Genomic DNA, 26,421 nt, shown 5'->3' with positions numbered 1-26,421 from the left:
GGAAGATTTTACCAGCAAACGTTAAAAAAAAAAAAAGAGAGAAAGGCAGGGGCGGTTGAGGCGCGGGGGGCGAAAGATATGAGACTGCAGGAGAGAGGGAAAAGGAAGCGGAGACGGGTGGGCGAGGTAAGGTGGAAGAAAGGATGGTGTGAAAGAGTGGGCGCGAGGAGGTGGAGAGCAGAGAGGGGGAAGGGGAAAGGACGTTAGAGAGATACATGGTGGGGGGGGACAGTAGAGAGCAGTCACCAGGAAGAGGCGTGAGGGGGGGCCGAGGGGTGCGTGGAGAGGGTGAAAATACTGGGCAAGCATGAGGGCGAGGTGCGAGAGAGGAATGTGCCTGGCTAGAGAAGGGGGTGGAAGAGGAAGAGCACGGGTCAACGGAGAGGAGTGGAAGTCGGCTTGATAGAGAGAGATGAGTGGGGGGGGAAGAGCACCATAAACACACCGCACCAAAAGCTCAAAACTTTTCACACTACTACCTCCCACACGAAAGAGTTGAAAAAAGGGGGAACAAGTGTAATAGCTGAACTATTTATTCACGCTGATCAATTAACCCGTGAAACAACCTCCACGCCGGAAAAAATAGTCATAATCTACACAAAAACCGGAGTAACAAGAGTGGGTGAAGCAGTGCCGGGGACATTGTAGGCAGTGTGAAACCCCAGACATGACAGGGAGGAGCTGTGGTCGCTATCGGCCGTCAAACGCATGTATCACCCATGCAGCTCCACGTTACAAAACCAAATAAATAAGACGCTTTGTGAACAGGTTTGCACGCCAACACCGAGATGCTGTAATACGCGTTACTTTGTACGGACACAGAAGAATACTAGACAACTGCGGAAATGACGTTAATGCGGGCATTCGAAAGAGGGCCTTCGCTTCTACAAGGAAGGAGTTTGCGGAAACTGCCTCTTCTGATTAGCAGGGGGTTTACAAAACAGCACTCATGTTTCATAAACCACGCCTCTAGATAAACACTACTAGCCAAAAATATTTTGGGTACTGGCATGGTCTGTGGGCCATGCCATCTCCATGTCGCACAAGCTGCCGTGGGTAATCAATCACGTCTGTGTAAATGTTAACTGTCAAGACAGCAAACCAGGTTACTTCTGGCGAACTGCACGTCTGCCCCTCCTACGCACTCACTAGGCTCAATGATGGACTAGAGGGCGGGGCTACCTGCTCCAGAATGTCATATTGTAAGTGACCGCTTGTTTATTGCCTGTGCTATTATAAGGCTGTCTCAAAGTGCTAAAGATTGGGGGGAGGTAAGAGGGAAGGGTGTGTGGGGTTTCACGCTGCTGGCACAGCACTTACTCAAAACTATAGGCGAATCGAAGCGTGGGGGTGCAATTTGTCGACTTCGATCGTATTTTCCAATTCATTACCTCTACCACTCATCTACTATGTAGTCATTCAAGTTACATATCCGGTGTACAACCGTATTACCTTGTTTGGTTTTCTGATAAAATACTTTGGTAACAATACAATTACTTAGATGAGAGTGAACAGGGAAGTAGATTCTGGCGCTTCAAAGGGCCGAGGGTGAAAAAAATGCAATGGATGGTCTGGTCGTTTCTATGGAAGCTTCGAGGCGCCGTGAAGTCGGAAGCGTGTCGGAATGCAGGGGAAGGCAAGTAATCAGGCGTCACTCAATTCATTGCCATTTCATACAATGTACGCATTGTCTCATAAAAATCTCAGTACAAAAGTGCATAGACAATATATATTTATAAAAAAACGACTCGCTAGTCTTAAGGTGCTTAAATCGAGAGCAAAGGAGATTTTTAAAGTTCTTCAATCCTGGCTTTCTCCCAGATACATCTGGATATTTTAAACGCACCCGCACTCCGTGCATACCGCTCCTCCCGCTGTTTTACGAAGCATAAGAATAGCAGGACGTAGGGCCAGCCCCCTCATGGAAGCCCGCATCGAAAGCATAGCGCCGATGTCGCTGGAAACATTTGATGCAAGCGGTATAATAAAGCCCATTTGGAACAACAACAAAAAAATCATTCTGACTAAATTCGCTCCTCGGACAGTTTTATGGGCTATGAGGTTATAACAACCGAAGTCAATTTTGGAGCCAGTGCTGCAGCTTCGTTCGAATAAAGACAAGCACACCACCGCCTTTCTCCGAGGCAGAGCAGAAATGCCTCGGAGAAAGGCAGCGTCGTTTTCGGATTCGGGGGCGTATTTTGCTGTTATCTCCTCCAGCCATTGGCTGGAGGAGATAATTAGACTTTCTGCAAAAAACACGCCCCGATCCGAAAAGGACGGGGCCTGATCAGAGTGACGGGACCTCTTCTCCAATGGCTGGCCAGCATTGAAGAGGCCAGCCAATGGAGAACAGGGGAGAAGAGGGGCGGGTTCAAGCCCCTCTTCTCCAAAACATTAAATCTCTCGACTTCCGGTTCTGCCTTCGGCAGACCGGATGGTCCCGAGACCTAAAAAGGTATTTAAAAATCCAAATACAAAATGCTGCCAAAAAAAGCACACTTGAAATGCGTGCGTTGGGAGAATAGCTAAATGACAAATAGTGTACAATGTGAGGGAAAATACTGGCACAGGAACATTCACAAAACAAATGTATGGGCTGCTAATAAAACAAGCAGGAAGTGGGATAAGGGTGGGGGGTAGGCGGAGAGGGGCACGCAGGCTGACAAATGGTGTGCACTTTCGCGGCTGCTTTGATGTTCTCAGTGGCCGTGCGGCTCACTGAGAACATCAAAGCGGCCGCGAAAGTGATCACGCAGGCTGACAAATGGTGCGCGCGCCCGGCGCACATGCACTGTAGTTGGAGGCCTGAAAAGCCACTAGTCTGCACTTCCAAATCCCGCTTACTAAAACTCTCGCCAGAGCAGCGCTAAAGCGCTGGCTCAGGCGAGACCTAAAAACAGACACTCACCACAAAGGCCGAACTGTCTAATCTCAAAAATATGGCAGGAGCAGGACAGGGCCCCTCTCCCATGCCAACTTTCAGTGCCTGCTTTACATCTTCAGTCATTAATTGGGGCAAGGAACAGCGGCAGCACTTGTGTGAATGTTATCAACATTAGCATAACAACGGTCTTCTCAGAGCAAAAAAACTGCGCCATGTTTGTTACTGGCAGGTGAAGTATTTGCAGGGAGCAAACAGTGAGCTCCCTTTAACGTCATGCTGTCCAAAGATTTTAGGAGGAATTTGTGTGAAAATTAGCAAGGTCAAGCAGAAGACCAAACTGGGGGTTACCACAGGTTATGTTGTGTTAGAAAACGGTGGAGGGTAGTGCCTTCGTCAGTGGATAATCAACATCAAGAACATTGCTCAAAATGAAATTAATTGTGTTGTTTTTATTTTTTGACAAAAAATGCAGGTATAGATTGTGAGAGAAAAAGCAACAAGCCGACACGTGTTTCGCCCTAGTGGCCCATTGGCCTTGGACTTTTTCAAGGCTGCGGATGTCAGGAGATGAGTCTCTGCGGTCTCGAGGAATCAAAGAAATGAGCTGTCAGAAGGGTTCTGTTGTGTGTTTTAAAGACCCAGTGCTCCGCAAGTAAAACGATGGTAAAAATGCGAGTGAAAGAAATGTAATTCTGTACGACATGGTACGTAATGATCCCTGGTTGGTCGATATTGTGAGTGTGCAGAAACAAAATGTGGCCCACCCGGAGAAGAGTTGCATTATGGGTACGATAGTGTAGAGAGCCAATAAAGAAACACAGGCAATGCCTTCCAGAATCAGAGGCCGGGCCGTAAGTTTCTCTGACAGACTCCTGTGCTGGGGCTCGGGGTAAAGCTCGGATGCTGTGAAGTAATTAAATGCAGTGTCTGGGACTGCGACCCATGGAAGGGTGTGGGGCTCAGGGGTTGCTCTTTCGCTGCAGGTGGCCCGACCTATTGAAAATAAGGTGGTGGCAACACACAATGTGTTTTAACTTATTGCATGCATGGCTGAGACTAGCACTGTGATGGGTGCTTCTAATGCTTGGAGTCACAGCCCTGGTCAATAATTCCAAGGTCAGTTATAGCTGTTAATTGCCCGTTTAATTATTTCACAGCCTAGCCTTCAGCTAGGCCGACAAAGGCACAGTGAGCATTTAACAGCTGTTAATGACCTCAAGAGAGGGCAATGACGCTTAAATAAAGCCGATAAAAGCAGGGATGAGGTCTGTCCATTATCACTGGAGCATTCTGTGAACACCAATGTGTCCACCTATTTTCTTAGATGGACCTTTTATTTATTTTTAGAGTGTTTCGATTGGGGACTTACTCACCAAAGGAAACCGCTACTGGCGCTCGCAGCCTCCCCGTATCCCAGGAGGGACTGACCGCCTGAGTTCCGCGTCAACAGCTTGCAGCACCCGCTTCGCGGGTGCCGCTGCGCGGCGCTCAGGTGTGGGGTTGAGGCAGCAGGTGTAAACTTAGCATCCAGCACCCGGGAGGAAGAAACCATCGTGCAAGGCAATTGGGGCGAGTGAAGCAGGGACCACAGAGACCAGGAGCCCCTGCGCCGCACAGGTGTGTACGGCCGCACCCCCAGCAAGCCACGCCCCCGGCCGTCCAAGCGCTGTAGAAAAGCGAACCCTCCCAGAGCACAGTGGGACTTACTCACCAAAGGAAACCGCTACTGGCGCTCGCAGCCTCCCCGTATCCCAGGAGGGACTGACCGCCTGAGTTCCGCGTCAACAGCTTGCAGCACCCGCTTCGCGGGTGCCGCTGCGCGGCGCTCAGGTGTGGGGTTGAGGCAGCAGGTGTAAACTTAGCATCCAGCACCCGGGAGGAAGAAACCATCGTGCAAGGCAATTGGGGCGAGTGAAGCAGGGACCACAGAGACCAGGAGCCCCTGCGCCGCACAGGTGTGTACGGCCGCACCCCCAGCAAGCCACGCCCCCGGCCGCAACACCCCCTACAAACAAAGCGCGGTAACGCTTAGCGGGACGCGAGCGGGACGCCGAGCGAAGCCCGGGCAAAGGGCGGGCCCTCTGTGGCCCTCAGGGGCCAGAAGAGGCTGGGCTGGGCCAGCCCCCTAAAACTGCCCCCCCATTAATAATATACTGCTATTAGTTCCTCGACAGCCAGTTGGATCACTGGCCATTCCCTTGACACAATTTATATCTGCCCGTTACCATCTAATATAGCACTCGTCGTAATGAGGAAACCTACCAAGAAAACAAGGATGCCTACCCTAAGGTCGAGCTCAAAAACCAAATCGGTTCATTCATCTCCTCTACCGACTTTTACTGCTATTGACAAGATGCTCAAACGGACTATAGGGGCGGTTTCCGATGCCATAGCCAACACCGAGAGAAGAATGTCCTTACCCCCGGTAACTATCATTCAAGACACCCAGGATTCATTGATTAACCTGTCAGAAGCTTCCAAAGACTTGGTAGAGGAGATGGATACTAGCCGGCCCATTACCCCACCATCTTTTGTTGACCTTCCTTGCGCCCAGCCACCCGCCGAAATCAGTAGGGCTAGACATGGTGCACAAACAAGCACTCAAATAAATACTCATGATAACGACATATCCCTCGCGGAAACAATGTTGAATAAGGAAGTCCACAAACAAGTGAGGAAAAAAGGTCACGTCAAACCCAGTAACCACAACTTGATCACGCCCATAAACCCATCCACACCGGGAATACCATGCTGGATAACCAACATGGTGGCGGATCTTAAATTAGACCTGGAGCACTCTATCTAGGTGCTGTTAAAACCCCTCATATCAAAAATTGACAGACTGACCTCATTGGTCAATAATAAGGGGATCAGCCCGAAAACCTATCCTGTGCAGGAACGGGATTTGACAAATCGAAAGGACCCTACATTAAGTAGCCCACCAAGAGATAAGGCCTCTCTAGTAATCAATGGGGGGGACAAACTAAATAACACCAGTGTCCCGCAGAAAGGAGCCCAGGAAAAACAAAAGGTTGTCTCTACCCCGCAAGCAGGCAAAAATAAAAATCAAATACCCATGGGCAATAACAAACCTCCATCCGCATCTTTACAAACGATGGAAAAGAACAAGGCCCTAATCCACAAGGCGGTTCCTAAGTCTCCACGGCGTGCTATAGCGTCAACCTCTGACGATAAGAACACTGCAACATGCTTCAAGACAATCAATCTTCCGCCTGAGGCTCTGCCCCTTGTAGTCGTCCTAACAGGAATTCCCCCTTTAAAGGAGGGCCAACGGGAATCACAGACTGAATTAAAAAATAAATGCATACAGTGGCTGCAAACACATCGACCCTTGCCCCCTAACATCCACGGGGAAATCCTTGCAGTGAGAAGGGGTGAGTGGATTGGCAAAGGTATTAAGACCATCGCAGGGGATATCATTACAGTCAACTTTAGAGACAGGGCGGCCGTGAATTTCATCTGTAACGCCCCCCCGAGTCACATAAGTTCACAAATCCACCCGGTTCGCCTATCCTACTTTTACCCCTTCGCACCCCAAAGGCCCAGGCCGAATATTGGCCCTGACAGAATATCGCACTTGGGTCCTCAACCCGGCCTACTGCAATGGCAAAGGCCAAATTCTGTATTCCCAATTTATGATTCCCCCATTACACAGTACGCTCACTGGAATAGGTTCAGTACACTTGAAGGGGTGGACTGACTGAGACTGGACCGCTCATTTTCAAAAATTAAACATAGGAAGGAGCCCACCCTACCATCTACAGGGATAAAAGATGGAGGCGACCAGGGCCAAATTGACGTTCCGGATCCTGTGCAATCCATAGGAGGCAGCAACACACCATTGATCACTAACCGGGGTAGAGGGGAGTGGATAAATCCCTCATTAGACAATTCCCATCTCACCCACAGAAGAATCGCTACCCCCTACAGGCCGCAACTAAGCCGGGTTGTTGCACCCGCAACGGATAGCCTATCAAAGCTTCTGCTAGGCAAGGGAAAAAGAACACCCAAGGTCACGATTCATGACAACCTATTAATAGCTACCTGGAATATTGCAGGGCTAGCGGCCAAGTTCGCATCTCAGGACTGGCGCAGCTATATAAGTAAATTTCACATCTTGTGCCTGCAAGAGACCTGGGCCACTGAATCGCATGCTTACAGCCTGGAAGGCTACAAAGGCTTTTTTGTCCCTGCAAAAAAAGCCATCTCGGGGAGAGCAAGTGGGGGGCTCGCGATCTATGTCAATTTAGACATCAAGGGCACCTGGTCCAACACCAAATGGGTCACAGCCAACCTCCAAGTATTAAGGTTCACTTCACCAAGTCTAACATTTCTGCTTATGAACTGGTACAATGCACCGGCTATAACGGAGAAGGGAATAGCCATAAATGAATTAGAAAACTGTTTGAGCTTTTTAACCATGACACCAAACATCACGGATATAATACTAATGGGAGATTTTAATTGTCACCTTTGTGAGAAACTAATGCCATTTAACAACGACTGGTCTAGATGTACGATCTTGAAAGGCCCTCACTTCACCCATTCAACTGAGGGCTGGGGTTTGGAAAGACTTATGAAAAGGTACAACCGAATACAAATCCTAGATCTCGCCACACTCAACGACAAAGGAGAGTTAACTCCAACATTTAAAGGAAGAGGTTGTCACTCTTACATTGATTTCGCACTAGTCTCTCCCAATCTAAAAAGAAGTATTAGTACAATCATTATAGAGGCCAGTAGTTTCAGTGATCACAACCCGGTAATCATTAAAATGGAGGGTTTCGTTTTCCCATCTCAAAAGAAACCTGCCATTACAGAAAGAGTAGTCGACCAGGGCAGAAGAATTAAATGGGCCAAAATTGATGCGGACAGTTTTTATAAAAAACTATTTTCCGAAGCCCCAGCAGCAATTGATAAATGTCTCGACCTCTGTGTAACTGGAGCTGAGGTGGTGAAGGCATTTGAAGAAATCGCACAGGCTGTAAGTAACTCCTTACATACCCCAGGAACTAAAAACAAAATGCCCCTAAACCCCCGTTGGTTTGATTCAAATTGTACAAAGGCGCTGAAAAACCTGAAGGATAGTCTTCATGCCCAACCAAGGGATAAAATGAAGGTGGCACGGAACAGAGCTGAATATAAAAAAGCTCTGAAGGCTCGCAAGCAAAGCATACAAAATCAGGCCTGGGAAGACTTAAGGGACGCCGCAGAAAGAAAAGATTCTATCGCCTTTTGGAAAGTGATTAATGCCCCCCTCTTTCAGGATCAAGGGGCTCCCAAAATCATGAATACCATTCTGCCGGAACAATGGCAGAAACACTTCCAGGGCTTATACAACCATTCAAACAAGGAACCCCAGGAGGAGTCAGCGGAGGCCCACCGGCCTGTAAAGCTAAAGTTCACCTTGAAGGAGGTCGAATTAGGAATCTCCGGGCTCAGCAAAAACAAAGCCGCGGGCCCGGACGGAATTCCACCAGATCTATTCCTAAGTAGACCTGAACTATGGGCTCCGTTACTTATGAGGGTGTTAAATGAGGCAGGGGAGGTAGGCCTCCCCCAGTCCTGGTCAACGGCGACCATAGTCCCTATTTACAAAAAAGGCAACCGTGATGACCCCCAATGCTATCGACCCATTTCCCTCATTGATGTGTCAGCTAAGGTCCTGGGGCGAGTCATCCTATCGAGATTGCAAGATTGGGCAGAGGAGCAACAAATCCTCTCAGAAATTCAATACGGCTTCAGGAAAGGCAGATCTACCACCGATCAATGCCTAAATCTATACCTCCTGATTGCAAAATATACCATCGCCGGGAGGGGGTCAATACACATGGGGTTTATGGACCTTTCTGCGGCCTTTGACCGCGTAAACAGGAGAAAGCTCTGGGCCATGCTAAAGGAGCTAGGTGTGGACCAATCCCTAGTCGACACTCTACAAAACCTACATCGGAACACCTCTGCAAGTGTAAGGTACAGTCAGGAAGGCAATAAGACCGATCCCTTTACCTGTAATAGTGGAGTCAGACAGGGATGCATCCTTGCGCCCTTCCTTTTCTCTATTTATATCAACGCTTTGGAAAAGGATCTCCTCAAGCTCAAAGTTGACTCACCCCAAATTGGTCATCGAGCAGTGCCCGTACTACTCTACGCCGATGACGCGGTCCTGCTCTCTAGAACACCATTGGGACTGCAAAAATTAATTGACGGGTTTGTCAATTTTATGGAGAAACTGGATCTGGCCACAAATCTAGAAAAGTCCTACATTATGTCATCGGGGAAATCCATAAAAGGAACATTTACCTACAACATTGGGTCACACAAAATAGATCAGGTCAAGTCTTTTACATACTTGGGGGTGCTATTTGATTACGCCTTATCGTTCAAACCCCTGATTGAGAAGCACTCTACCAAACTGGCAAGTGCAGTTGGGGCAATCATGGGGTATGGGCAAAGATTAGGGAAATGGTCCCCCGAACAAATTATGACCTTATACAGATCCATCTGTTGTGCGAAAGTAAGCTACGGGGCAGAAGTGTGGGGCTTTCTGGGCAAAAAAGTACAGCCGCTCCAGACCGAAGAAAATAAATTCTTACGAAGATTATTAAAAGTCCCACAGAGCGTTTCGGCCCACATCATACATGAAGAGGTAGGAGAACCATTTTTAGAGGATAAAATTAAATCCAAACCCCTCCTGGCATGGGTGAAAGCATGGACCAACCCTGAGGCGGCCCTTACGAGACAGATTATCGAGGACTGCCTCAAAAGAGATAAAGGACACGAAATCCCTTGGCTGAAATTTGTTAAGAAGTCGTTAACAGAGATTGGCTGCCCACAATACTTTTTAGCCCCACACTCTCTGTCCCGGGAGAGTAAGACCCTGGTGAAAAAACTTTTTCTTACACATCTGAAAACGTCAAGGGCTGAAAAGGAGAAGCACAAAGCCACTAATCACTTGTACAACGACCTCACTGCGAAGCAAGGGATGGAACCCTATCTGAGGGTCATGTACAACGCGCAGGATCGCTACCTCATGACCCGCTTCAGATTTAACATGTTACACCATATCCTTGCAGTGCCATCTGGGTTCACTCATACAATAGAGGAGAAGGGTACCTGCGGCTGCGATCTTAGATCTCCGCAGGATACCCTTCATTTTGTTTTACTGTGTCCTTTTTATACAATGCCAAGACGCAAGTTCCTGGTGGGAATCCTGAAAGAGCTAAAATTCAAACATGCAAAATTGGCTCTGAGATTCTTACAGGAAGCGGAGGACGCTTACACCCTGTTTTGCACGATAAACTTTATTCGAATTGCAACCAGATTGAGGAATACCAGAGATATTGGTCCCCAAACGTGATCTGAACATTCAAAATTTTATAAATCCCCTGGCCCTCTACTTGAGTACAGAAATTTTAAATATTTATATTTTTGTTTTTTTTTTTTTTAACTTGATTATTATTTGCTGTGTTTTTTAACTTGCGTATATTTATATTGTATTTGTGCTTTTATGGTGTCTTTTTAAGAACCGAATAAAGATTATAAATTGAAATTGAATTGAGTGTTTCGATTTAAAAGATGTAGTGGTGTAACGAGGAAAGATTAGACGCCTGTTTTCTATCACCAACATTCTGGTAATCGTACTTTTCTGCTTGCTTCGGGACTGGTGCAACAAATGACTTTACATACAGCACAGAAACAAACAATGACAAAAGTTACCACACAAGTAACACTTATGACTGACAGGGAGGTCAATGGCGTGGTGTCAAGCTTAGTATTCTGTGGTACGACCATGAAATAGGAGTCTTAAATTCAATTGTGTCACCAGTGATGTAGCCATGGTATCATGGGCCCGAGTGCAAGGAAGCAAATGGGCCCTTTGGCCTCTGTTTACATTCTGAAATTCAGCAATAATGAGGGTTCAGTGGGCCCCGGTGCCACTACACCTGCTACCAATATGGTAGTAATACACCGCTGTGAAAATCACTACGTATGCTGCTGATATCAATGAACACCACGTGCTCCCTAAAACTGTCCACAAAACTTTCAGGGGTGCGCATGTGCCCTGTCAGTTTTACAATGCGTGCCAGGCGAAGCTAAACTGTGAATTCCAAATGTAGTTTGAGTGCTCCTTACGTTTGCACAACACGTGAAAACTTGAACCCTGCTTCTAAACTCGTTTCATGGACACGTTTCAGCAGCCAGGCCTCGGAAATGTACCGTGGAGTTGAAAAGCACACTTGGCGCATGAACAATTTCCACGAAGAATATTTTAAAGACACAATACATATACGTGCTCTCAGTGTGCCAAGGTAACATATTTCACCAAAGAAGACACCAGTGGGAGAACCTTCAGTTCTCAAACTTCCAAAGTCGATGCGTGACAAACTAATCCAGTAAAAGTTTTTGCTTTGCATTCTGTGATTTGTAGTCCTGCTGGCCCCGTGTTTAGCTCAGGGCTGCAAGTGCCAGAATAGGAAAAACATGACTGCATCAGCTGATTATGCAAACAAATGGAAAAACCTCAAGGCTCTGTATGGATACAATGAAGTCTATTTGACACCTTACAAGAATCCGATTTTCGCTCTATAAAGTGGAATTCTATGTATGTATGTAATCTCCCAAATGCCTTCAGGCGACAGGGCTAACGTAATCAGCAAGGGTTTGCACCACACCTGGGTGCACAGGCGGGGCGCACACACTAGCAGCACCTAAGAAAAGTCTGACAGGGAAAGTATTTCTGGGTCATACACTTTCTCCCTCGCTCTGCGGGGAACCCGAACTTGGCCAACAAATTCATGCATGAAAACTAAGACCAGTCCATAACAAACTAAACCAAACCCGCGAAACACATTTCGAGGAACCAAACAAAAGAACAAAAACATGTTAAAATTAAAACAATGACAAATTGTTGCCTTCCAAGTGCCTCACTGAAAGTTTCCGTCACATTTCATAGGACGACATTGATTTGAAAACACAGTTCATGGCATTTTGTCATGTCCAGTGAATGCATGCCTTTTGGTGTGGAACGCCTTTGTTTTGGTAAGTGAAGGTATGTTTTGAGCTCCCTGTCACGCTTGTTGCGCCGCAATCGCTGGTCTGAATGTTCTCGGACATAACTTCTGTGACGTATATACACATCTGTAAAGACGAGGAAACCGCTTCAGATTACTTTTGATGTGTTAGGTTTATTTCTTGGTACAGAGAGCCCTCCCAACCGGCATTGCTCCAACACGAAGTCCCAACTGCTCCCAGCAGAACTCCGGAGCAGAACCCCCACTAACACATTCCATGTTACATCATTACATTCTCTACCAGTGTTAGCATTAACATCACATCACCACACCTCCCCCCTTTTTTAAAAAAAAAAAACAGACTTCTAACAATAAAATAATACAATAAAAATGTAAGGGAAAAGAAAAGTGATAAAAATAAACATAGCACAATATAACTTATACATAATCCTGTAACCTGCTTGACTTTGTATGGATTCTGGTGCTCCTTCTCACACAATTATCACTCCTTAAAGCAACTTTCTCATGTTCCCCATTCTTGTTATAATAACCTGGATCCTTTGCTACTCGAGAAGTATTCCACCAATTTCCGTTGGCCAACTTAACAGCATTCTTTCTGATGTCCACAACCTGCTGAGAATCTAAAAACTTTGAAAGACCTTTTCTAACTGACACCGGATTTTTCACTCTAACCCAATCACCAATGCAAATACTGTGAGCATCTTTTACAGTAACAGATTCAATTCTTTTACAGACTTCGGATGATTTTCTACTAGCAGAGTCCCACATGTTCCCTATGTCACTAACACGATGAAAAGATTTCACCATCCAAAAAGGATAAACTTGCGAAGGAGTTTTCCTCCCTCTCATGAGTTCAAATGGACTAAAATTGGTTGCTACATGGGGCGATGTACGATACGACCACACAAGATCATTCACTGCTTTGAAAATGCAAGCCTTAGACCTAAAAGCTGCTTGAACACACTCTACAACAACTCTATTGAATCTCTCAGTTTTCCCATTGCTTTGAGGGTGATAAAGAGGAGTTCTTGTGTGTTTAATACCACAAGAACGTAAAAAACCAACCATCTCTTTCGAGACAAATTGTACACCATTGTCTGTAAGAATTTTCTCCGGAAACCCTTCCCTAAGAAAAATCTTATTGAGACAAGCAATAACACTCTCGGAATTAGGAACATTGATGGGCTCAACCTCAACCCATCTGGATAAATGGTCAACAAGCACCAAAAAATATTTAGAATTGGCAGGGAGAACATGGAAAGGTCCAAGAAAATCCATGCCTATTTTCTGCCATGCTCTCCCAGGAGGAGACACAGGAGAGTCAACAGTGCCTTCTAACACCAAAACTTTGTCACTAGTATTGCATCTTACACACTGTTTAACCATCTCATCAATTTGAGAATCCATTCTTGGCCACCAAAAATCAGATCTCACCTTTCTTTTAGTAATAGTTGCACCTAGATGACCCGCATGAGCAGCCAAAATGATTCTATCTCGGTAACACGAGGGAGGTACAAGTTTGTCACTTCTTACTACTTTTCCACCTTCTAGAGAAAGTTCACTGTTGACTTTCCAGAACATTTGAAGTTCTGGAGTAAGAAGTTTCTCCTTAGGCCAACCTCTCTTGATCAAAGAAATAACCTCACTAAGTACAATATCTTTATCGACTTCAGCGACCCAGTCTTCTTCTGCAAATGAGAGAATGTCCTGATTGACACACGCTACAAAACATTCCTCTACATCGGTTTCCCAATCTTGTTCATCTGTATCCTGAATGGGAAGCCTAGATAAACAATCCGCTCTGCTGTTTCTCCCTCCAGGAATATACTCTACCTTGAACGTAAATTCTAGCAATTTGCTCGATAACCTAGCTAATCTAGCAGTGGTACGTTTAATATTTTTTCCTGACAAAATGTCAACTAATGGTCGATGGTCAGTTCTAAGGACAAAGGATCTGCCCCACAAATATGTCTTGAACTTCTCAACACTCCATGCACAGGCTAACAGTTCTTTTTCAATAACCGAATACTTTCGCTCAACAGGACGAAGAGTCCTGGATGCAAATCCCACTGTAAACTCTTTCCCTTCAGCAACTTGCGACAATACAGCACCCAGACCATACTCGCATGCATCAACTGTAATGATGGTTTGCCTTCCTTCCACAAAAGCTTGCAAGGCAGGTGCACTAACAATGTGATTCTTAATAGATTGAAAACCTTTTTCGCATTCTTCTGACCATACAAATGTTGTTCCTTTTTTAAGTAGGTTTCTAAAACACTCTGTGGTTTTGGCAAAATCTTTCATGAATTTTGCATAAAACTCACAGAGTCCGAGAAAAGACATCAGTTGTTCTCTGTTTTGGGGAGCTGGGGCCTCTACTATACTTTTGACTAAACCAGGTCTTGGTTTAATGCCTCGTTCTGATATTACATGCCCTAGATATTCAATCTCTTTCACCTTAAAGAAACACTTACTTTTCTGTAAGGTCACCCCTCTACTCTCTAGTACACTAAAAACTTGATCGAGAACAACATCATGTTCTGCTTCACTTTTAGAGAAAACAAGAATATCATCTTGGAATACCACCACATTGGGGTTATGTCTAAACATTTCAGTCATTAGTCTCTGAAAGACCGCAGCCGCAGAAGCTAGCCCAAAAGGAAGTCGATAAAACTGGAAAACACCATCAGGAGTGACAAAAGCAGTGAGGTGTCGGGACTGAGGATGAAGTTCGACCTGATGATACGCAGCTTTGAGGTCCAATTTCGTAAACCATGAAGACAAACCAACTTTCGCAATCAGGTCCTCAATGCGTGGAAGAGGAAAGCCGTCAACCCAAATGGCCTCATTCAAGCTTCTCAAGTCGACACACATCCTCAAGTCCCCAGACCTATTCTTTGCCAAAACAATAGGGGAAAGCCAAAGAGTGGACTCAACTTTTTTAATTATGCCTTGTTCACACAAATTTTGCAGGTGTTTAGAAAGATCCTCTCTGATACTCAACGGGACATTGCGTAATCTGTGTTTAACAGGAGTGGTATTCTCTTTTAGCTTTATAAAATGTTGAAAGTTAGTAATTTTTCCCAGACTATTTTTTAAAAACATTACTGAACTTGTGTTCCCAATCATTGAATGACTGTGTGCTAGAAAGTGAGTAGGCATGTTTATCATAATGTTTCTGATCAGGCTGCTTGTCAATGAAGACAGGGTTCTTCAACCCAGGCTTAATGGTTAATCCAAACTCGGCTTGGTGAACGAGGCCAAGAACATTGATCCCTCTTTTAGCAACGTATACCTTACCATTGATAGTTTCACCTAAAACCCCTATGGTGGCCCAAAAGTATCCTAACAAGTCAATTTTACTACCTTCAAAAGCCACTGTACGAACGTCAGGTGGCAAAAGACTTATCTGATACCAGAACTTTTGGTACTTTTCTTGTGCCACAATAGTGATACGAGCCCCTGTGTCAACCAGAAGTCGGATTTGACTTGTTTCAATCGTAACTAAAGCTTCCGGATCAGGAATGTTTAATTGCCCTTCTTCATTGCGATTCTTTACCACTACAACATATTCTTGATTTTCAACATCTTCATCATAAAACTTCTCCTCATCGTTAATTACGCATCTAACATTTCTCCTTCTGCTACCCATACAAACTTTAGCAAAATGGCCCATTCTTCCACATTGCCCACACTGTTGATTGATAGCTGGGCAATTTTTAAAAGAAGAAACATGTAAAGGAGAACCACATCTATAACAATATATTCTAGAGTTGAACTGCCTATCTTGTACAAATGATCTTCCACCTCTAATGATACCCGGTCTCCTCATATTGCCACGAAAAGCATTACCCCTAAAAGCATTGTCAAGCATGGGAATAGAAGGTTTGACAGAGCTGGCACCAGGATGCTTAGTAGAAACAGCACCTGAAATGGAAGAGTTAGAGCAGTTTCGAGCTGTTTTGCGTCATCCATTGAACTTTCAATACTTTTAGCAATATCAACTGCTTTGTCTAGAGTAGGGTCTTTACATGTTAGTAGCCTTTCCTGTATCTTTTTACAATAACAACGTGCGACCAGTTGGTCTCTCACTAATTGGGAAGTGAAATTCTCAAATTTACATTTAGAAGCCAAAACTTTTAGAGCTGTGATAAAAGTATCTATGCTCTCATCAGATTTCTGTGTTCTCGTAAAAAACTTATATCTATGCACCACAATATTCTTTGTTTTAGTAAAATATTTGTCCAATTGCGCTACCGCTGTTTGGAACTCATCAGGATCTTCTCCTTCAGGTGGATCGTAGGGAGGTAGATGGTCAAATACATTTTGTCCTTCAACCCCTAGATGGTAATACATTAAGTTCTTTTTCCTCTCAGGTCTGTATCTCTGACCATCAATCGCACCTAGATATGCCTTAAACGATCTAAACCATAGCTTCCATTCTAAAGGAGGATCTCCGGGTTCTTGTAGAAAAGGCGCTGGTGCAATGACACTCTGCATTTCGTCAAAAAGAACCAAAAATAATAATTTAAAAAAAAAACTGTGGAGTGAAATTGATTAACAAGAAGAAAATAGAAATGGATATGAGAAAGAAGAAGAATAAAAAAAAATTAATACCTGAAAATTCACTGCCTCTGCAAGATAGCAGAAAATGAGAAGGCCAAACTCTGTTAAACTGAGAAGAAACACAAAGCCGACACCTCTCACAAGTAGCAGCGAATCCAGATAATGACCTAAAAAAAAAATTCCAGTTCAGACCAGCAGATGGTAGCGTTGCACCGTAGGAGTTATATTCTTGGTGTATACAAAAAAAAAAATATGCATTTCCAATAACACATTTGCGTTATAAATGCCCAAGTATACAATTTGCGATCCACGTGCGATCAATAAAGAAAGAAAAAAAAAATGCACCCCAGAGCACGTAACAAATGGCTGTGCGCACAAAACGATAAAATATAACTTCCAACTGAACGCTACGTATTGAAAGTAGCAAATAATGAAACAAACGAGAAGAGAAAAAAAAAATATATGTGACCAATCCAAAATGGCCACTGTGAACGCGACGTTGCGTGCTGACGTCAAATTAGAAACGTCTCGGTGAAGATTCTTCCTGCGCACTGAAGAACATGGAACCCTTTTCAGCCTCTTCCGCCAAACTCCGCTGAAGGTTCCACAACGTCATCAAACAAGAGGAGTAACGAGAGGATGAACACCTCCTGCTCCCTGCAACGACGCTCGAAATTGACAATGAGATATAGCGATATAGCGGTAAGATAAAGTCCTTCTTTAAAATATTATCCTTCTCTTTGGTATAGTTTTTTTTTTTTAATTACTCGTATTCTTTGAGTGTCCCGCAAACCTTTTGTTTAAAAAAAAAAAATTCCAGGCAGACGAATAATAATATGGGCACGGCTCTCTGCACGACCGAACGTCCGATATTAACTCGAACAATCAACAAAAAAAAAATTACTCACAGTTGAATGAAAACCCTAGGCTCCGGGCAATCAATACGAAGTTTTCAAATGCCGAATGTAGTCAGCTGTAGTAGCGGTATAAGTAGCATCATCCTCTGTCGCCACTGTAAAGACGAGGAAACAGCTTCAGATTACTTTTGATGTGTTAGGTTTATTTCTTGGTACAGAGAGCCGTCCCAACCGGCATTGCTCCAACACGAAGTCCCAACTGCTCCCGGCAGAACTCCGGAGCAGAACCCCCACTAACACATTCCATGTTACATCATTACATTCTCTACCAGTGTTAGCATTAACATCACATCACCACAACATCACTGTGTAAAATGCTCGATGTGGCGAAGTAAATACAAACAAAACAAAATCGGCTCAGCTGTTTGAACTGAGCATGAGAGCAGCCTGATCAATTAGTAGCCTAAACATTTTTTTGTGGGTGGCAACTACTGTGCCACTGTAAATCACACAGACACCTACGACAAGGTATGAAGCGCTACATTAGTAAAAGCCAACAAAGCAATAAAGAACAGTACGATGTTGCATCATGTCAGGAGTGTGTAGGGATGGCTCTCAGTCCTTTTTGCCCTCTCCCAGTACTTATAGATTTACTTTCTTCGCTGCATAAGCAAGACTACAATACTCAGTATGCACCTTCACAAATATGACTGGATGATCTCTTCACGCCTGCAAGGGAGCATCTTGGGATCACTAATGCATTACGAATGCTATGAAAGTTCTCGGGTCCAAACAGGTATGATTAAGGTCTGCTAGGTCTTCGGTAATTTGTTGCCCAGCGCTCTCCCCTCCCCCGACCCTCTCACCGGCTGCACACAAAAACTCACCAGCATCCCCATCACATCGGTCCAGAGCCTGGAAAAGCCATCGGACATGCCCATCTCCTCCTGGGGCTCTGGACAGGCCGCTTGGTCCTCCTCCTCCATGGCTGCTCCCAAACCTCAGCAGTGCTTCAGCCCAGCACTGTCAACAACCCATTGCCACGGGCTGTACCTAGGGGCGCTACGTTTTTTAAATACTTCTCCGCGGTCCCGGGGCAGCTTCACCATGCTCTTCAATCACTGCTTAACCCACCTTAAAGGGGAGCCGCTGAATTGTCCCTTGGAACAGTGGGCAATAGGCAGGTCGGGTCCCGTTCCCTCATTGCGAATCCCCCCGGGGTCTCCAGGTTCCTGCCGGCTGCCGAGCGCTGGACGGTGGAGTTGACATTCCTTTTCACACAAAAGCGGTACTCTTTTTATGACCTTAGAAATATTAAAGTTTCAGTTGGCCCTGCCTGTATTTAAAGTTTCAAATCATAGATACAACTAAGCCACAGGTACGTCATTCACTGGACCACCTTACCACCAAAGAAGGGACTAAGTGAACAAGCCGTCAGCGGTTCTTTCATTTAGTTGCTTTCCTGTGAAATGGATCCAAAAAAGAAGAAGCCCGCGAGTGGTGCGCGCGCGCCAAAGCGAAACATGCGGTTTCAATTATCGCGCCCGTGTCAGGGCACGATAATTGAAACCACATGGCCTTTGGTGCGCGTAATAGACACCAATAGGCCATGGACGGAGCAATGCGCCCGCCTTTGGCCTATTGCGTGCTCTCTTGGTAAAAAACACGCACGCAAAGGCCAATAGGGGGCACAAAAGGGTGCGATTCCTGGGTTCGTTTTGAAACCCCCCTCAAGAGGTCTCGCGCTGCGCGAGCAGTGTTGCGCACTGCAAAGCAGGCGCGAGACCTAAAAAAAGTTTGCAATTCTAAGATGATGTAGGCAGCATATCTATATTCAAACATTGAGTGCTATTTGGGAGAGATTTGCTGCCTGACAACTTAAGACAACATCTTAGGCCAAAGTCCTCATATCGGGTTGCTCTATGACTAAAGCACTAGAAAACGTTATAGTATATCACTAAATATTTCACTAAAGAGACAATTGATGGACGGAATGCAGAACCAATCAGAACATTCACCCCCAGTCAAGAGATCTGGGTTAAATCCATCATTCTTTTGCTCACCATGCCACCCCAGTTTAGACTTGGCCATGTGCAAATCAGTCTTGGCCATGTGCCTCATGGGAACAGTCCAGCCCGAACTGCCAAGCCAGGTCCTCCCTTGAGTGGAAACAAGCATCCTGGGACCGGTTTCTGGGTATTACCCTTCATCAGCCAGGCTAGCTTGAATCCAGTGGCACAGTGAGCAAGGGACCCACGTCTGGGCAGACCCATCCCACTTCCTCGCCCTAAGTGCTCCGGGTATGCCCAGATTTGGGTCCCGGGCTTGTTGTGCCACTGGAATGGTTATGCATTTTCAGTCAGTTAGTCTTTAGAATTTTTACAAATAAAAGTCACTCTGCACAAATGTGTGTGGGTGTACAATATTTAAAAAGGTAGCCTATGGTGAAAAGTGAATTTCATGTAAAGACACTCGGAATCTTGTAAAAGGCTGATGAACTGTAGAGGCTGGGCTAATTTCAAGAGAGAGCAGCACTGTCTGCGAGCAGGAAGGAGGGTGCAAGCAAAGCAAAAGGCATTGGCTTAGCCCAGTGATACTCAAAGTACGGCCCAGGGGACACATTCAGCCCTCCCGACCTTTATATGCAGCCCCCTGGGCAGCAGCAGCACTGGGCTGCGGTTTACTTGACTCAGTAATAAGATGGGGAAAAAATATTTAAATATACAGCAAACGCTTATTTAAAGGTAAATTGCAGTTAGGGAAAGGAAGTAACTAGGCCCTTAACTTTAGAAACACCTTCATTTTTAAAGACAGCTACTAGATATTCATGCTTTGCTTCCCCTACTACCACTTTTACACCCTCCACTAGCATCAGTGCGGCCCTCAGTCACACCATAGACCAAACTTTGCGGCCCCCGGGAAAATGTTTGTTAGTACCCATGGCTTAGCCAGTAGGTCTGACCATGACAAAGTGGTGCGATTTTGTTTTATTATAAGCATATGTCACAAACATAAAAAGAAGAAATAAGGATGGCTCAAAAAACAAAGAACCAGAATATAAAGAAAAGAAACATAGACAACGTAAAGTACTGGCCTACCGGCCTCTGGATTAGAGTGCAGTTATTTTTCGGAGGATTATGAAAACTTCAGTCACTCACAATGCAAGAGAAACAATGTGGTGGGCATAAGCAAAATATGAATGAGAGCTAAACAGAGAAACACGTTGGGAGGGATACTGACCCAAAGCCTCACTGTGTATGTACAGAGATTTGCAATTTTTATTTATGCCTATTACTTGAAGCTCGGGACACACCTAAAGTTATCTCTGGGCTAGACCTAAAATTGTGGCTGTCAGCAGGGAGGAGGGATGTGCTAGCAGTGGTTGGGCTGAAAGCAATGGGCTTTAAGTGTTAAAAACGGCGCAAAAACTAGCGTTCAGCATCTGTCATGACTGCATGGCAAGAAAATGTGGTTGGGGCATGTTCTCACCAGTTGGTAGGTACAACTTGGTGCAAACACAGGGCCAGCAGGCCCTCAGCAGAGGGTAGATTTGGAGCAGTTGGTAGGGTTTAATCAACAGAGGTTCCTGATGCTTGGCGTCAGCAGATGGGGTGGTCATGACATTGGCCTTGGGTAAACTGGTAGTCATGACGTCATCAAAGAGTGAATGGGCAGCCATGGTGTTGCATGCTTGCTGGCACCTATTGGCAAGTCGTACAGTGCTGGCACTCAGTACCAGTATCTGCATGGAACTTGGTGGCAGCAGAGGGTGAGAGGGCCTTGTGTCAGCAGACTTGTTATGTGGCAATGCGCCAGGGCATGGTATAAGCAACGTGTGGATGGTGTTTGGTACCAGCAGAGGGAGGACGTAGTCCTGCATTTGCCATTCTGACACTTACCCGGCAGGGTGCAAGGTAGGTGCCGGTTTTCAGAACAGGATAATGGGCTGCCATGACCCAACTGTTATGTCCTGGGCCAATGACCCATTCATATCACAGACAGGTATCATATCACGGACGGGTTTGAACATTGTTACCAGGGCTGATTTTTAGCTTCCAGTTCAGCCCTGTCTGGGGGTGTTGTCAGCAGAGGCAAGGAAGATACTGTGATAACAAGCATTGAAAATGCAATAGGTCTCGCCTTTGATTAAGTTAAAGCCATTTACTTTGCTAATGGTATTTTATAGCAAAGCAAATGGCTTTAACTTAATTAAAGGCGAGACCTATTGCATTTTCAATGCTTGTTCTGAACTGGAATTCCTTTTATGAAAATGAGAAATAGTCTCCAGTTGAATTCCTTTTCTGGTTGATTGAGCGAAAGTGAGCAGCTTTGCAGCAGCTACTATATCTTGTGGCCAGAGCAATCAGTTTTGCTTGTAAGCATAAACAAGTCGGAATATGTACATCTTCACTCTATTGTGATTTTCAGGTTTGGAAAGGAAAGACTTACTATGCCTCCAAGGCAATACATATTTTTGAGTTCCTGAGCAACTGGGTAGGGCTGAAGACGACTGGTGCAGGATCTGTCTGTTTAGTGGGGCCTGCCCAATTGGAATGTGATGATGTCATTGTGACTGAAGCTGAGAAACTGGGTCCCATGGCAGCCTATCCCTGTGCACAGAGGATTAAAGATGGCATCTACCATACTGCAGAATGATCTGATGCTTTATGCTGTGCAGTCATACAACAAGCATCTTAGCTGCATGGCCAAAAGAGATTGGGCATAGTTATGTCTCAAGTTAAAATATAAAGTACCTTGAAGCTGCAGATGTTTTTGTTGGCAGCTACTTTACTGTATGGCACCGGAAAGAACTCCTGGCGTCTCCTGTTTACCTCGCTTTTTATGGCTTCTGATTTATAACCATAGTCATTTGAGAGGCATTCTAAGTTTGTGTGGGTTCCAGTACTTGAAGCTGGTGTTAAGCACACCTAACCTGTGCTGCTGCACAAGAACCTGGGTCACAAGTTCTAATCATGTCGTCAAAAAAAAAGAAGAAAAAAAAAAAAAGAAAAAAAAAGGGAGGGCCAGATAGAAAGATTTTCTTTCAACCTAAATCTTCTTCATTTGAGCATTCACAAAGAAAAACCAAGCATTTGCAATGCAATAGGTCTCGCATTTACACGAGTTTGAGCTATTGACATGGCAAATAACAATGCCTTTTATTTTTGTTTTTAAAATATAAATAAATGGCATTGTCATTTACAATGCCAACAGCTTAAACTCGCGTAAATGCGAGACCTATTGCATTGCAAATGCTTGTTTTTTATGTCACTGATTCTTTATTTGCTTGAAATATTTCCCACTCCTGCATGTGACATAGGTATGACAGCTTGTTTGTAAAGATGTTTTTGCACTGCACCTTTTTGGAATGTGCCATATCCAGGGCCGCTAAAATTATGCGGCAGGGTAGGGCCAAATTATGCAGCAGGGTGAGTAATTTTTTCTCTCCATGAAAGTGGAAATTATGCGGCGTAATAATGCAGCACATTTTGTGAGTGTTATTTAAATATTTTGTCATGTTTACACTTAACACTGTCCGGGCATTGGTTGCACCTCCTTGATACCAGTTTATAAGCCAAATATAGCAATAAGCAACAGAAACGTGGCAAGTTACGCTTTGCAAAGGGCCTTCCACAATCCCACAGTATGTGTTGCAATGTTTTTTTGTAACTTTTGATCCAGAAACCCTTTTTTTCAGCAATCTTCAGATTAGGTAGCAAATGATCGATTATGTGGTAAATAAGTCAAGCCCATAGTTATGCGGGAACGTCCACGGCCTCGAAATCGCATAATTTCAGTGGTCCTGGGTATGGATGGGCCACGGTGATGGTTTATTAATGCCTAGGCAGGTTTTACACACACAGGTTCATGAAAAGTGAAAGCAAACCCTCTTTCTCTCCTAACAAGCCATCTGCATTCTCAGTGCATACTAACATTGTCCATTACAGGAAGTGAGGTTTATTCTCAGAGGACACTCAGTGCGTGTACTGACAGCATGGTCCTCTGTGCTGTAGACAGACGCTTCTGTCAACATGTTGCTGTTTTATTTCCCGGAATCACAGAGCCCGATTTAGGGGGCACCATTGATTCTTGAAACAACCATCGGTGGTGAGTCGGGGTGATTGTTATTAAGGGACCCAGAGTCATTGCAGTCCTCAGTCGATCCGAGCTATCTGAGGGCGCTCTCCAGAAGGACAAATCTCTACATAAAGCCACGTCACGGGGCCCAAGGATCCGCGGTCCCCACCAGGGGCCCGACACAGCTCAAGAGGCCCAGGCAGCCCCAGGTTCTCCATCATCTCAGCAGCCAGTGGAGCAGGACTGGCGTTTCTGTTTAATACAGATAAGAGCTAGACTGAGCTTAGCTTCCGGTCACCGTTCTACACGTACACGGCCAGAGTGCGAGTCACATTACAAGTCACTATCAAGATTCCAAATATCCCAGCCCGCATATGATCGACTTCCAGTCCAGTGTGCAATAAACGTATATATAACATATTTACATGTGTTCATTAAGCGAGGAGGAGGCCTCCATGGCGTTTGAGCGCTTTACAGAAAAAGGTCATTACAAATAATGACGGATGAAATATGTTTGGGTATATATATTTATACATACATACATACATTCATTCATTACTGAGGTACAAACGACGAATTTGGACTCACCACCGCAGTACAGCAAAAGTGACACCAGAAAGACCTTGTTTTGCGGCCTCTCCACTACCATTGTTGAGGGAGGGTAGGGGGGCATCTCTTGAGTCATGACCCCTCCCCATATTTGATAAGATAACGAATAACATTACACTCTGTGCATAGACGTGTGCCTGTACCTGTGTGTCTGTAAGTGTACGTGCATCTGTAGGTGTGTGCGTGTGTCTGTAGGTAAATGTGTGTGTACGTGTGTGTGCATGTCTGTATGCGTGTGCGTCTGTCATGTGTACGTGTGTGTGCATACTTGTATGAGTCTGTGCATGCCTGTGTGCGTCTGTGTCTTGTGTACGTATATGTGTACGTGTGTGTGCATGTCTGTATGTGTCTTGTGTACGTGTGTGTATATGTGTGTGCATGCATGTGTCTGTAAGTGTCTACAGAGAGAGTGACGGCGAGACAAAGAGAAACATGTAAACACAGGAGTGGTGAGTGTGTCTGTGCGCCTGCGCAAACATCGAAAGGTGTAGATTACAGTCTGATAACACATCGGGGTGTTTCCCTCTGAAGCCCGGGGTGCTTGTAAACGATTGCAGATCCTCTCGAACGCAAGATGAAGCCAAAACACGTCAGCCATTATGCACCTTTCGTTATGATTAAAACATGTTAAAGTGTACATGAGATTGATGCAAAGGCTTGCGCCACGCCTTCGATTGACAGAAGTAACGCAGGTGCCTTGTGGGTGTATTTCTTTTAAGGTTGAAGTGACACCCCACATTAAACTTGAATCCTCGTGGTTGCACGCAGCGCCAGGGTGCAGTACTACAATTTTCAAAATATAGCTTTAGGAGAAATGCTATTGGGCCACCGCGGTGATTTAAAGAGACGCTTAAGAATGTACGTTACGGGCTGCTACGTCCATGACGAAATCTGTACTGAACAAGCGCGGTACCGCAAAAGATGCATGTTTATTTTTTGCATCGGGCAAAAGTGAAAGCGCGATGCGAAAGTAAACACACAGCTGACTTTGCTAAAGCCGAATGTAAAGAAAAAGTGCGTAGGGAGTAATGAAGGGGAGAGTGTCACGCCGCTCGTAAAAGATCAAATTCCCGATGGGCGTGGCCAAAAGGAGACAAGGCGGCAACAAGGAGGGACTAAGAAGCCTCCTTTACAATGACAAGCCTAAGTTTTGCATGCAAAATGACGAGAACCAATTAGAAGGATGGGCGGGGCTTCAACTCCGCCTCCGAGAGCTTCCGAATCTGAATTGATTCCAAGAAGCTCTCGAATGCCGAGACCTAAAAAGAAGGCAGGCATAAAATCATCAGCATGGGACAGGAAGTGTGTGCCAACAGTGCGTAGGGAAATCGAGGCAGTGTGCCTGGAAGAGTACTAATGCCACTGTACGGCGGACAGGAGGGCTAGGATTCCATTTGGTGACTGAACGTGTCAGCCAGGCTAGGCATTGCAAGGTGTACGAAAGGATAGGTGCATGGTGTTAGGAAAGAATGGCTGGACATTTATCAGCAGAAGATAGTTTAATGCATGGTGCCGGCAGATGCTTGGCGTCACAGTGATTAAGCTCATGTTGTGAGCAAAAGGGCGGGACTAATGGCACCTAATTGTATGGCGTTTATTGACAAATTGGGGGGCGGGTCACGGCACAGGCGGAAATGGGACTGCTAGTGCTCCAAGGGGGACGCCTATGAAATAAATACTATGATTCACTGAATAGCGCCTCTTCCGAGCCTAGGGTTGCACTCTTCAGTCTTTATAGGATATAAGGCTTCTCCCCTCTGATACAAACAGTCCAACAATTAACTATTCGATTAACAAATAGACAGGTGGCGTCGCTGCTAGAGAACCTGCCCTCACCTGGTTAACTACAGCTCACTTTCGCTCCCCAAGACTCCTTGTTTTCCTCGCGCTTTCCTTATACAGCGCCCCTTGTCCTCGAGTTTTTCTGCGATACTGTCCCGTTGTGCACTAGCTCCGTGACGTAGGATCCTACTCTTCTGATTGGTCAGAGAAACCTCTGATTTCAGAGAAGGGGGCGGGGCAGCCAGAAAGTCCGTGCCTCGGAGGAACTTTACTGGGCAGGCGCGTTGGTGCCTATCCTTTCTTCGCACCCCTCATTGCTAAAACGGCACGGAAAGGGAAATTAATACTGGAGATTAGGATATCGTAGTTTCATCTGTGTTGTATGATCTGTGTAAAAAATGACTAGTGCATCGAGAAATTACGTGTTGCTTAGAAGCCCAACTTCCACATTCTCTTGTTTAATAAACAAGCAGTGGTCAAGCCAATAGGTATGCCTATGTAAGAGCCATTTATTGGCTTTGACAATGTGTATTAGCCATGGTGTACACAAGTGTGGCTGCTGTTCAGCATGGATAAAAGTTTATGGTAT

The 26,421-nt window shown here is 45.3% G+C and overlaps 1 protein-coding gene across 1 annotated transcript in view; it reads right to left on the bottom strand.

The window, feature by feature from the left end:
• MAP3K14 (mitogen-activated protein kinase kinase kinase 14) overlaps nucleotides 1-26,032 on the bottom strand; it is an 820,749-nt gene extending 794,717 nt beyond the window's left edge. The window contains exon 1 of the mRNA XM_085650287.1: nucleotides 25,887-26,032. The gene's annotated coding sequence lies outside the window, so the exon portion shown is untranslated. The remainder of the gene's footprint in view (nucleotides 1-25,886) is intronic.
• Nucleotides 26,033-26,421: the final 389 nt, after the last annotated feature.

Source organism: Triturus cristatus, chromosome 1_1, assembly GCF_964204655.1.
Source record: "Triturus cristatus chromosome 1_1, aTriCri1.1, whole genome shotgun sequence".
NCBI classification, from domain to species: Eukaryota; Metazoa; Chordata; class Amphibia; order Caudata; family Salamandridae; genus Triturus; species Triturus cristatus.
Note: the sequence above shows the minus strand (reverse complement) of the source record. Positions and strands in the feature narration are given on the sequence as shown.